The sequence below is a fragment of the Parasteatoda tepidariorum genome, chromosome 5 (assembly GCF_982258835.1).
Source record: "Parasteatoda tepidariorum strain Cologne lab strain chromosome 5, Ptep-v5.0, whole genome shotgun sequence".
NCBI lineage: Eukaryota > Metazoa > Arthropoda > Arachnida > Araneae > Theridiidae > Parasteatoda > Parasteatoda tepidariorum.
In genome coordinates this window covers 41,589,932-41,602,241 of record NC_141759.1, presented here as the reverse complement: position 1 = coordinate 41,602,241, position 12,310 = coordinate 41,589,932, and the positions used below count along the sequence as shown (strand labels likewise).

At 30.9% G+C, this 12,310-nt stretch overlaps 1 protein-coding gene across 1 annotated transcript in view; it reads left to right on the top strand.

The window, feature by feature from the left end:
• Positions 1–2,911, top strand: part of LOC107452205 (forkhead domain 102C) — a 74,103-nt gene extending 71,192 nt beyond the window's left edge. Inside the window, exon 2 of the mRNA XM_071185302.2 lies at positions 2,513–2,911. The gene's annotated coding sequence lies outside the window, so the exon portion shown is untranslated. The remainder of the gene's footprint in view (positions 1–2,512) is intronic.
• Positions 2,912–12,310: the final 9,399 nt, after the last annotated feature.

Here is a 12,310-nt window from a genome sequence, read left to right as displayed (position 1 = left end):
CGTAAAGTTTTTGAAAATTCTTCGTAATTTATTTATATATACCATCTAAATGTGAATATTAAGCAAAAGAAGCGTATGCTGTTTTACGAATTTCATTGTTACAACTTGAAAATTTAAAATATGTACATAATATGTTTTTATAATATTTTGAAATTTTCGTATTTCAGATCACTTTTTTTTAAAAAAAAGAACAATAACTAAATACAGTAACTAGTACATTTTGCTTTATTAAAAATTGCTTTAATACTAAATTCTAATAATTTTTCTTAATATTTAAAGCAGTGATTCTCAACCTTTTTTTTTGTTGCGGCACACTTTTAACGATTTCGAAATTTGACGGCACACAATGAAAAAAATTAGATTAAAAGTTGTTTAATTACCGATTTTACACTGTGTTAAATAGTTTGTGATAATAAATTTGAATGTGAAATAAAATAATATGTACTACAAAAGAACATTTATTAAGGGATTAATTATTTCTTTCGACCAATTTTTTATTAGTTAGTAACAGTTATTTTTTTTTCTTAGTTATTAATTGTTAGCTTGCTTTCTATAATTATTAACTGTTATTTTTTTTGTGATTTCTTGCTAACTAGTTTTTTTGCTAATTATTAATTGTTAGCTTAATTTTTGTTAGTTATCCTTTGTTAATTTGTTCTTTATATATTTGTTTTTTTAGTTATCCTTTGTTAATTTGTTCTTTATATATTTGTTTTTTTAGTTATCCTTTGTTAATTTGTTTATTAATTGCATAGCTTACTTTAATGATTAGCTCTTACAACATTTTTTAAAATTGCGTGTCATATACAATTTAAACACTTCCGTCTTATTTTAAGATTGTCAGAGACAATACAATAATCACCGACAAAGATGTTCACGCGGTTAAAGAAGGAAAAAAAAGGGGGGGAATTATATATATACTTTTCTTTAATTTAAACTTAACTCATAAAAAAAAAAGCATTATAATTTTTTTATTGTATCATTTCTAATATTTGGCGGCACATTTCAAGAATTTGGCGGCACACAGAAGTGCCGCGGCACAGTGGTTGAGAACCACTGATTTAAAGTGATAGAGTTAATAAATTTATTTTATTTCTTATTTTATTAATTTGATTTAAAAGGACTTTAACCACCAATGAATTTAAATATTTTAAACAAATTTATACGATATAATAATCATGTAGTGACTTTTTTAACCCTCTAAACGCCAAGTCTCTCATTTTGTTACCAACTCCTTTTTTCAAGCCAATAATGACTGCTAAGTTAAATGTTGTATTTCTCAGTAGTTATTGATAAAAACATTTGTATCAATCTGTAACACAACCGAAAAATTCAAATATTTATCAGCACAGTCTGTGATTAGATATTGGTAACTATTAATTCTTTTTCTGCAAGGCAGAAATAAATCTACGGCACTTGCAAGTCTGCTGCATAAATTTTGCTTCCGAGTCTCCCATCATATATTTATTATATAAATATTTATATTTGGATTATATGATTATATTTATTGTATAAATATTTATAGTCAGTGAACACTTTTTTTTAAAGCTAAAGGAGTAAAGATAACTGGAAAAAAAAATCTAAGCAAACATGTCGTACTATTTTCCTCATGCATGTGTAAATATAGAGAAGACATAGAAAAAGATATAAAGATTTTTTAAAAGAAAAGAAAAAGGTTATTAAATATATTTTTTAAAAATAAAATAAGGAAAAGATATAATCTCGTAATCAGCTCACACCATTATATCCACACAAAAAATAGTGCTTTCTAACATTGTATTTATATAACCAAAGCCTTTTTCCATGTCTTTTGTATATTTTAACTTATTTTATGAGTTCTATGTACTTGCAGCTCATGCGCAGTAAAAAAAAAATGTGCAATATATATATATATATATATATATATATATATATATATATATATATATATATATATATATATATATATATATATATATATATATATATATATATATATATATATATATATATATATATATATATATATATATATATATATATATATATATATATATATATATATATATATATATTGCAAATTTGCATCGACCAAAATGAGAGGAGGAATTTACTAACTACTTTCCTTTTTTAATACTACTATAACTGAAAAAACACATATTTTAATACAAATATTGCAGTGCCAATGTATGATTTTGAAATTGATGGTTTTAACGCTAGTGAAAAGTTATTCACTTCCTTTCTTTATTTTGGTCCATCCGAATTCGGCACGGATAAATCGACATTATTTCTAAAAGCTTCAAACATGATCTTTCAAATTGTACTAACAGTTCTGACTTACAAAATCTCCAACAATATTTGCTGCTATAAGAAAGATTATTTGCATAAAGATAGTATAAAAGTGTTCCCATAATTTGTTCCCAATCCCTGTGTAATCAATTTCCTGCATGCAATAAGGTTATCACGATTTGTACAATTTTCATTTCAGTTTTACAATGATATTACTATGTTAAGAACATGTTCCTTTTTTCAGGATGAGATGAAATGATCCATGTCATTGTAAGGACTCAGATTAGCCATACCATCTATGGGGTGACGAAGAGGATTACGTTAATCCGCTGCCAACGAGCAAGAAAAGATACAATAGATCTCCCTGATTCCGAAAGTATTAACTGACCTATTCAGTGTATTAGCTTCAGATTACTTGAAGCGCCAAAATAAAACAGAGAAGCAAAGAGTGTTGTTTTTGATCATGCCAGACGTCATCATTATTCATTTTCAAATCTGACTTTTATATTCAAATTAAATACAGTACACTGTAGTACATACAAAGAGATTGCATTAATATGTTGTTTAAAACCTCTTGTAGTAATTCGATTTGAGTCATTATAATTATTTCTGTATGGAATAAAAGCATCTTTATTATATAAAACGCTTGTATGCATATTTGTGGCCACAAAACCGATGGAATTTCTCTTTTGACGTTGGCAATGAATAGTTGACACAAACTGAGTTATAATCTGGGCAACGAAATAAGATGTTAAAAACTAGCTGCTTATATAATCGAACTGAGCTAATTTTTGTTTTAATTATGCTAATTAGTTTAAGCAGGTCACAGAATTTAGATGTGGATTTTGGTTTTAAGATGCCTAATGATTCATGTAGTTTACACAATAATTAATGCACAAGAGAGAGGCGTACCATTTGTTTAGTTTACGAGTTAATATTAGACTTAACGACTTAAAACTGTTGTTTCCAAACATTGAAATTATTTGTGTAAATATTATTCCACAACTTATTCATGGAATATTTGTGTAAATAGACTTTCTATGGATTATTCGTTTCAAATGTCTACATTAGTATAATAAACCAAGCCATAATGGATATAAGCTGGAATTTTTTTTAACCTACATGTACTTTTTATATAAATTTTTAGTGTTATTTATTTGAACATTTAAAGGTAAAGAATTTATTGCGAAATAGTGATAAGACACTTCCTTAGTTTTAGTGTTTCTTGCGAAAAGTAAGGAAATGGTGGCCAAATTATGTAATTTTTGATGTCTTTGGCAACGCCTCCTATAACTGAAAGCCTCCACACGGTTTTTTATAGGTAGTCCGATTAGACCACTGTGAAGGATATCCACTTACCGAACGAGTCATTTAATACAGAATATAGTTAAAATAAGAAAGTGGTTGCAAATATATGGCTAAAAATTTATTTTATTTATGAATATTATTGGTTTGCCTTATTCACTTATCAACCACTACAGATTCAATTCTCAAATATATAAGATAAATTTCTCTCAATTACTTTTATAAAAGGTTTTGGCTTCATGCGCACAACTGGTTCACTTTTTAAATAGTCTGCGCGGACTACTTATAAAAGATCGTGCGGAGGCTTTGGCTGAATACAAGCATAAAACATTTATCTTTTGAACATCAACGAGCCCCTTTGAGCCTTGAGGTCGTTTATAAAGCAAATATCCTGTTTTCAAATTGTTAGCCCAATTTTTTCATTACCAGAACACATTTTGCTGAAACAAGATGGTCATCTTATCATATCATACATGTCCTATTGTTAATATAAATATTCGTAAAGAGAAAAAATTTTAGATCTTGTGTTTTTTCCGCTGCATTTTTTTTTAAAGTGTTCAATTAATGGGTGTAATTTATTTAATAAATTAATAACACCTTTTATTTCTTCCCATTTTAACACTAGGTTTACGGAGGTTTCTTATCTGCGAACACACGTCAATTTGATGCAAGAACGAATACATCACTAGGTTTACGGACGTTTCTTATATACCTATCTCTTCGAACACGCGTCAATTTGACGCATGAACGAATACATATAACAGCACTTACAGAGATGCCACCTTGCTCCTGACAGCAAATATATATTTTAAAGTGGTAGTTTATCAGTTGTGATTCTTAATTTAATAAATTCAATTTAGTAGATTTTTATCCACCACTATTTCTGAACAATTCGTAGGCTTATATAATTCACCGTTTTTTATTTGCAAAATAATCTTAGTAAGTATTTACCGTTTTTTAATTGTTTGGGCATGCTCGGAGCAATTAGCATCTCTGTACTTAGAAAGAGATGTAATTCTATACTATAACAGAGATGCCAACTTGCTCCGGACAGCAAATATATACTTTAAAGTGGTAGTTTATCAATTGTGATTCTCAGTTTAATAAATTCAATTTAGTAGATTTTTATCCACCACTATTTCTAAATAATTTATAGGCTTATATAATACATCACTTTAGAATAATTATGTCATGCTATGCCTTTTAAAAAACAAGCAAAATAGTCAACTATTTGCAAAATTTACTTTGTAGCTATTTACCGTTTTTTTAATTATTTTGGCGTGTCCGGAGCAGTTGGCATCTCTGCTATAAGAAGAAATATGAGCTATATATTTATGAAATATTCTAGTATTTTATTTTTCAATATTCGAACTAGGCAACTGAAACCTTCAAAATCTGACATCAATTGACATTCTGCGTTTGTTCTTTCTATTATTGCTTATCGGCAACAGTTGCTTATCGCTTGTTTCATTTGAGATAACGATATCGGATAACGGATCGAAGTATTGTCGGTACATTCCTATTTATTATTGATGTGGTGTTTTCATGTTTACTCAAAATTTTGTCTAAATTACGATTGCGCCAAATTGACGCATATCCGTAGAGATAGGTATACAATACCACAAAGAGAATTTCGATATTTCAACGCTTTTGAAGAAAATAGACTTCAATATCTCGATCACTGGATAAAAGTCATTACAAGAGATAAAATAAAAATGCAAACGGGTTTTGTAATTTTCTTACAAAACTCGAAGTGCGTCAATATGACGTGTTCCTTAAACCTAGTGTCAAACTTAATACGTACTGTATCTTTACGCAACTGCACGTGCTGTATCTTTAAGGGCAAAAATTGGTTAAAAAAAAGCTGATTGCGAAACAGTCTACAAGTGGGATATAACAAAAACAAAAATAAATTAGCCTGATGCAGGGGGAAGAAACTGATGAATTCTCCTGATCCATCAGGAATTATAATTCCCCAAAGCACCACAAAGCCCTAGTATAAGCCCCTTCTGTGGCGGGATTGAGCGAGCGTGAAAGCGGACACCACGGAGCTACAGCCCCAAAAGGGCGTTCTGCGGCCTGGGGAGAATGGATGAGCCTCACAACCACAAATTAGCGCGCTTTTATGCGCTCTATAAAAGGCTGAGGCACTTCCGGTAGCTTCAAACAGACTGACCGACCATTTGAAATGTCTTATTTACAAATCCCAAATCTCCCCTTTCACGCCTTTGGGTGCTAGGTTTAATCCCAATGGGACAGAATCTCCGATTTCTTCAATCCTATCAGGATGGAAAGCGGCTTCATCTGCATACAGTTTGCGAACGAAAAGTAGGAGAAAAAAACTGTTTATATTGTCTACACTATTGGTAAAAAATAAATGTTGCTTTCGTTATTTTCTCAAATCCTTTTAGGTTAAAAATATCTCCACTTTTCTGTGAAAATGCTTCCAATAAAGTATTTTATTTATGTCCATAACTGTCAAGCGTCACAGCTGAGAAAATGTTGCATTAGTAGTAATGTCTATTATGTTTTTAAGTGTACACATTTGGATTACCACGCTGTTAATAAATAGTTCAAACATGATTTCTTGTCCAGGCATTTAAGCTTTTGTTCTGAGTGTTGTAAGTGTTGCTATGCTTTTAAGTGTTGAAGTATCTTGACGCATTGCTGCACACTTTGAATTTGACAATCGTACTGCGAAACACATTTTTTTTCTCAATTGTTTGTGACTACCATACGAAAGGGAGATTCACTGGTATGTTTCGAAGTGATTATCGTCAAATTTTGCACAGTTTTCCCTTCGAAACTCTAAACCAGTGTTTCCCAAAGTGTGGTACGTGCCCCCAGGGGTACGGGAACAGTTTAGCTGGGGTACGCGTTCTTATGCAAATATCTTACAACAAAAGAACATTTTAAAAAAAAAATTTTTAAAGCAAAGCTCTCCTTGAAAATGTACAATTAAGTATTTTTCTAATGGCTATTTTTTGCTGAGTTAACAGTTAATAATTAGTGGAATCAACAGCTAGTTGAAATTTTTAATTTTATTGCAACTTTTTTTATAGTAAAAAATACATTAATTTATTTATTAGGGTACACAGCTTTACGAAAAATTTAGAAAGGGTACACAAAAGTCATAAGTTTTGGAAACACTGCTCTAAACGTATGTAACCATCCTTCGCTCATCACGACATTTTTTTTTCTCTTCCCAAACAAACTAGATAATTTTTTTGTCGATATTTAATAGAATAATTATCAAATAAAGGCATTAATACACTTCGAACTAATGATCTTGCTTTTTTACTTTTGCTATCATGAACGCTCTTTTTTTTCTTTTTTTTTTCACTTATCAAAACCGGCAGGGCCGAAGTGTCTCCCGGTCATGAAAAGTTTCTTGACCTTTATTCTAATTTGGATGATTTTCAAGGACTTATGAGCTACCTAAATTTTAAGATACAATTTCTCCAGAGAATTTAATATTGAGAAATATGAATCAGTTGTTTTCTTAACACTTAGGTTTACGGACGTTTCTTATAAGCCTATCTCTACGAACACGCGTCAATTTGACGCATGAACGAATACATAGGTAGAAGTTTAAGATAAATGTTTCCGTTATAACTTTAAAAAGATTTTTATATATAATATATTTTATTAATAATAGAATATTTTTATATTCTGCATTTTTCTTTAAGAATATCCAGTGCATAACAATTGAGAATTATGATTATTTCGTCTTTATCTTCTTAGGCACTACAGCCAGTTCCCAGCCAAGACCGTCTCAGTCATTTTATCCCATCTAGATCTATTCGATGCTATAATAATTATTTAGCAGTGTATAATCTAAAGGTCACTAGGTAGAGAGGGAGAAGCTTTGAATTCCTTAAATTAAATATAAAGCAGTGTGATTGAAACAATTTCTAACTTTCCACAAATTTTTTGCCGGCTAATATCTTTACTCTATATTGTAATGAGTTTGTTTATGTCTTCGCATTAATTCTAACATTTAAGGACGAAGTAGTTCTTTCTAGTTAGTTCGATGTACGCGTTACTTTAATTTCGAAATAAATAGCGAAAAACCAACATTTTCACGGGTCTTAGAAAAATGCAATTGTTGTAACAAAAAAAAAAAGTCACAAGATCGATTGTTTCACTCATTTCTGATCACTACGAACTACAAGTTAATTTGTAAAAAAAATTTATCTATATGAAACCTCTGAGATAGCAGGCACGCAAAAAAGAAAACTACCACTATTCAATACAACTATATTAGAAATCTATTAATGTAATAAATTAAAGTACAGCTAAACCATCACTTCCTACATCAGAAAGCCTCCACAAGGTTTTTTACAAGTAGTCTGCGCAGACTATTTAAAAAGTGAATTAGTGATGCGCATGAAACCAAATTCTATTTTAAAAGTAATCGAGAGAAAGTTATCATATATACGTATTTGAGAATTGAATCGTTGGTGATAGACAAGTAAATAAGACAAACCAATCATATTCACAAATTTAAAAAAAAAAATTGACATATATTTGCTATCACTTTCTTATTTTTACTAGATATTCTATTAAGTGGTTCTTTCGTAAACTAGTTTACCTTCACAGTGGTCTGATCGGACTACCTATTAGAAACCGTGTGGAGGCTTTCAGTTATGGGAGGCGTTGGCTAAACCATCCACAAATATTTAAAAACAAAAGTGAATGCTTACAGAGATGTTAACTTGATCCGGACAGCAAATCTATATTTCAAAGTGGTAATTTATCAATTGTGATTCTTGGTTTAATAAATTCAATTTAGTAGATTTTTATCTACCACTATTTCTAAGTAATTCGTAGGCTTATATAATTCACCATTTTACTATTATTAAGTCATATTTTATTCCAAATACCAGAAAGAACCACCTTAATGACCACAATACAAGACGAATCGGAAAAAGGCCGCTGGCGGACCCAGGCGGCCGGTGGTGTTAATTTCGATGGTGATATAAACCAATAAAACACACACACACACACAAAAAAAACAATTAAAGAGGTAAAAATTTGCAACACTTGATAACACACGTTTTTTTAGCTTATTCATTATGAGTGAATAACCTGGACGTCAATTTTTTTTAATCTTTTAAATGTATATCATTGATAATGTAATACATGATGGTAGTTAAGAATGCATGATTAAATTAAGAAAAGAAATAAAAATGAATTAAGTCTCTACCACTTTTACACTTTTAGGCGTACGTATCATCACTGTTGCTTTCTGAGATTGTACATATACGTAATGCAAATTTTAATTGAACTCCCTTTTTTAAGATCACATATGCCTGCCAGCTTCTGAGTGAAATTGTAGCGAACTAAAGTAGCAAGTTTGAAATAAATAGAATTTTTTCATAAGCGTTTATCAGAGCTACTACGTAAACTTTGACTTTCAGACCTAACGAATAACTGTATAAATAATTTCTATGTACTGGTAACCAAAGTTCTTTGAAACTAATTTATAAAGCATTAATACAACATTTCAGCTACCACTAGGAAACATATTTTTCACAACAACAGAAATTTCGTAGTTGGAGTAAATATCATTGCAATATAAAAAAGCAAGATTTAATGAAGTTAAAAAGAAAATATTGTTCGTATATAAAATATTTTTCGTCAGGAATAAAATATATTTGTAAATAAATATTTATTTATTTTTATATATTGACTTTTGATTCTTCATCATCCCTTCATATGTTACGACAGTTGAATGTTCTTTATTCCACCATTTGTAAAAAACGAAGCGTTTTATAGCCAACCAACAGAAAATGCATCAGAGCGAAAATGCTCCAAGACGTTCTTTTTATTTCAAAAATAAGACTATCGAAACAGAGGTTTGAGATGGAATAGATGATGGAGAAGAAGAGGCGGATCTCGAAATGGAAGGAAACTGCTAGAGGGTGCTTCGAACAAAAAAGGAGAATGAAGATGCTTGAAAAGCTGAGAAGGATTGTGATGGGTGTTGACGCCACCGCCGCTCGAAACAAATTGTAGTTGAGATTGAAAGAGAAAAAGCTCTGCTCCCTCCCCAGGGGGACGCCCCTGAGATTTCTACTCAACGCAGAATTTAAAATGTAGGACGGCTCCTTGGGTAGTGATTGTGAAACGTTCGAATTTTTTTGGGTGAAGAGCACGAACGATATAAAAATCAAACAATATTTGCGGAGATAAGATTTATATAAATTGGACTATTTTGGAGTGATCCAAAATTGTATTAATTCTGTGGCTGCCTGATAATTTAGTTCCAGTGAGAACATTGCTACCACATAACATAACTAATAAGATGTCCTTAATCTGGGTGTTCTATAAAGACCGTCCTTAATAATTTCAGAAACCTTATCAAAATTAAATCTTATATCTTATGAACTAAACAACTTTTTAAAGACAATTAGTATATCAACGCATAATTAAAATTCTTGTCATAATGTTCAAGAAATAACAAATGAAGTACAACGAATTAGTTTTAAATTATACGTTAAATCCAATTATGCGTGATGGCAAAGAGTAAACTCAAAAAATTGGTGTACAGTGCCAAAAAAAAAAAAAAAAAAAAAAAAACAGACCACCCTCAATAACTTTTGATCTAATGATCGGATCTTCATGTTTTAGCGCTGAATCTTGATGGTTTGAGGAGTAACCGTCGTTGAACAGCCGACCCAGTTTTTTAGGTTTGCAACTACTAAAGTTCAACTCCGAAGTAATTTTGTACCCAATTCAGAAGACAAGGGAACTCGTGGATCAAGTATTGGAAGAAATTTGCCTTCGTGGAGGACTTTTTGATGCTTTAAAGCCTCATTTCGCTATAAGGAGAGGAAAATTTCTCACGGTTGTACTGTGATCAGTATGAGCCGGGTGTTGAATTTATATCGAACTGCCTACGCTGAGATTCAGACCCGGTTCACTTCATTGAAAGGTGAATGCTCTATCCTCTGAGCCATCCTGGCTCGGTAGCCGTAACTTATAACCGTCGTTGAACAGCCGACCCAATTTAAGGCTTTCAACCACTAATGTTCAACTTCATAGCCTTGTAATTTTGAACCCAATCAAGAAGACAAAGGAACTCCTGGATCAAGTATTGGGAGAAATTTCGCCTTCGAGGAGGATTTTTTCATGAAACTTACCCGCATTTGCGTTACACGGGGGGAAAACTACGAAAACATCCCATGTTTAGGGGACTCTAACCCATGATCCGTCCACCAATGAGGATATTTTACGTCAGCAATGTCGGTGCTAGTCAGATGAGGAGGTAGCCGTAACTTGAGAAATATGGTCCACTCAGTTTGGTCAGGAGAGGGATGCAAAGTTTGGACTCCTTGATGTTAATTTAACTTTCTTGCGTATTTCGCCATGTATCGAGAACCTTTTTACCAAATTACAAACTTTTTGCACACAAATATAATTTATCCAAAGATATTTGCAGGCAAAAATTAATTCCTGGTAAATATTTAGATATTAATATTTTTTTTTCTTTAATAGTAATCGAAAATTTTTTGAACTGCGAGGTATAAATTTTTTTACATCATTTTAACGAATGTAAATATATATATGCAAAATACAAAATTTGAGCGAAACCGGTGTAATAGAAATCAAATTTCAAACATGCGATATTTTTTTTGCGCACTGTACATTTAAAAAACATTTATAAAATCATTCGACTTCGGCCAAAAAAAGGGAGACTTTCATTTCATTCAAATTCAGTTTCTCAATTTAAATATTCATTCGAAACTACCACTCTTTTTTTTTTTTTTTTTTTTTTTTTTTTTTAACGGGGACAGACTATGAAGTTATCTTTCGTTCAATTTTAATTTTTTACATGAAGTAAAAAGAAGTTCAATAACTGACTTTTTTTCACTGAAAGAAAAAATGTATCCGAATTTCATTTAGTTTATTGAGTATTACAGCTTGACAACTATTATCCATCTATTTTAGCTGAATGCAAGATTCCTTTCCAATACTAGAAATGGATAAATAAAACTCTAACCTATCCACTATATGTGCCACACCTAAGCAACCCTTCTCTTCGCATTTTGTTTTTTCGATTCTACAGAAGTGAAGTCACTGAATCATGAGAAATATTATATATATATATCGAAGCATGTATATAAAAAGGCGAATACAAGAAGATAGAATGTCACCTTTACCAATGGGAATCCAAAAGAATGGCAAAAAAATTTAGAAATGTGAACGGTTTTGAAGACAACCTAAGAAGAAAACCTTTTGAAAAATAAAAGTAAAAAAAAAAAAACTCAGGTGGGTGAAATTCGCACTGAATTTTAAATTTTGCTACGTGAAATAAAGTATTGAAGTGTTAAGAAAATTGCTTCAGTGTTCATATATAAAATATCAAAGATAAATCTTAGTTTTATATGTAGATTGATTAAAGCCGTTATTAAAAGTAAAATTTTCATTTGAATATTTTTAAAAAAAAAACTTCCTAACATTGCCTTTTCCTTCATCATGACTGGATGCTCCGCTTTCTGCAAAAGCTATAATAAATTGGTAGCGAATTAAATAATTCTCGTGGAATAATACAAATTACGCCTAGTCTTTTAAAGTGCCACCACGAGGTAACTGCTATAAAATTGATTTTCATATGAAGCTTTGAATTTTCGATACGTACCTAACTCCTTCATTCTCGCTCCCATGAAAATGACGGGGTGAGGTTTCCCCCAGGTGGAAGTACCTGGTAGGGTAGGTAGAGAGAAGTAGT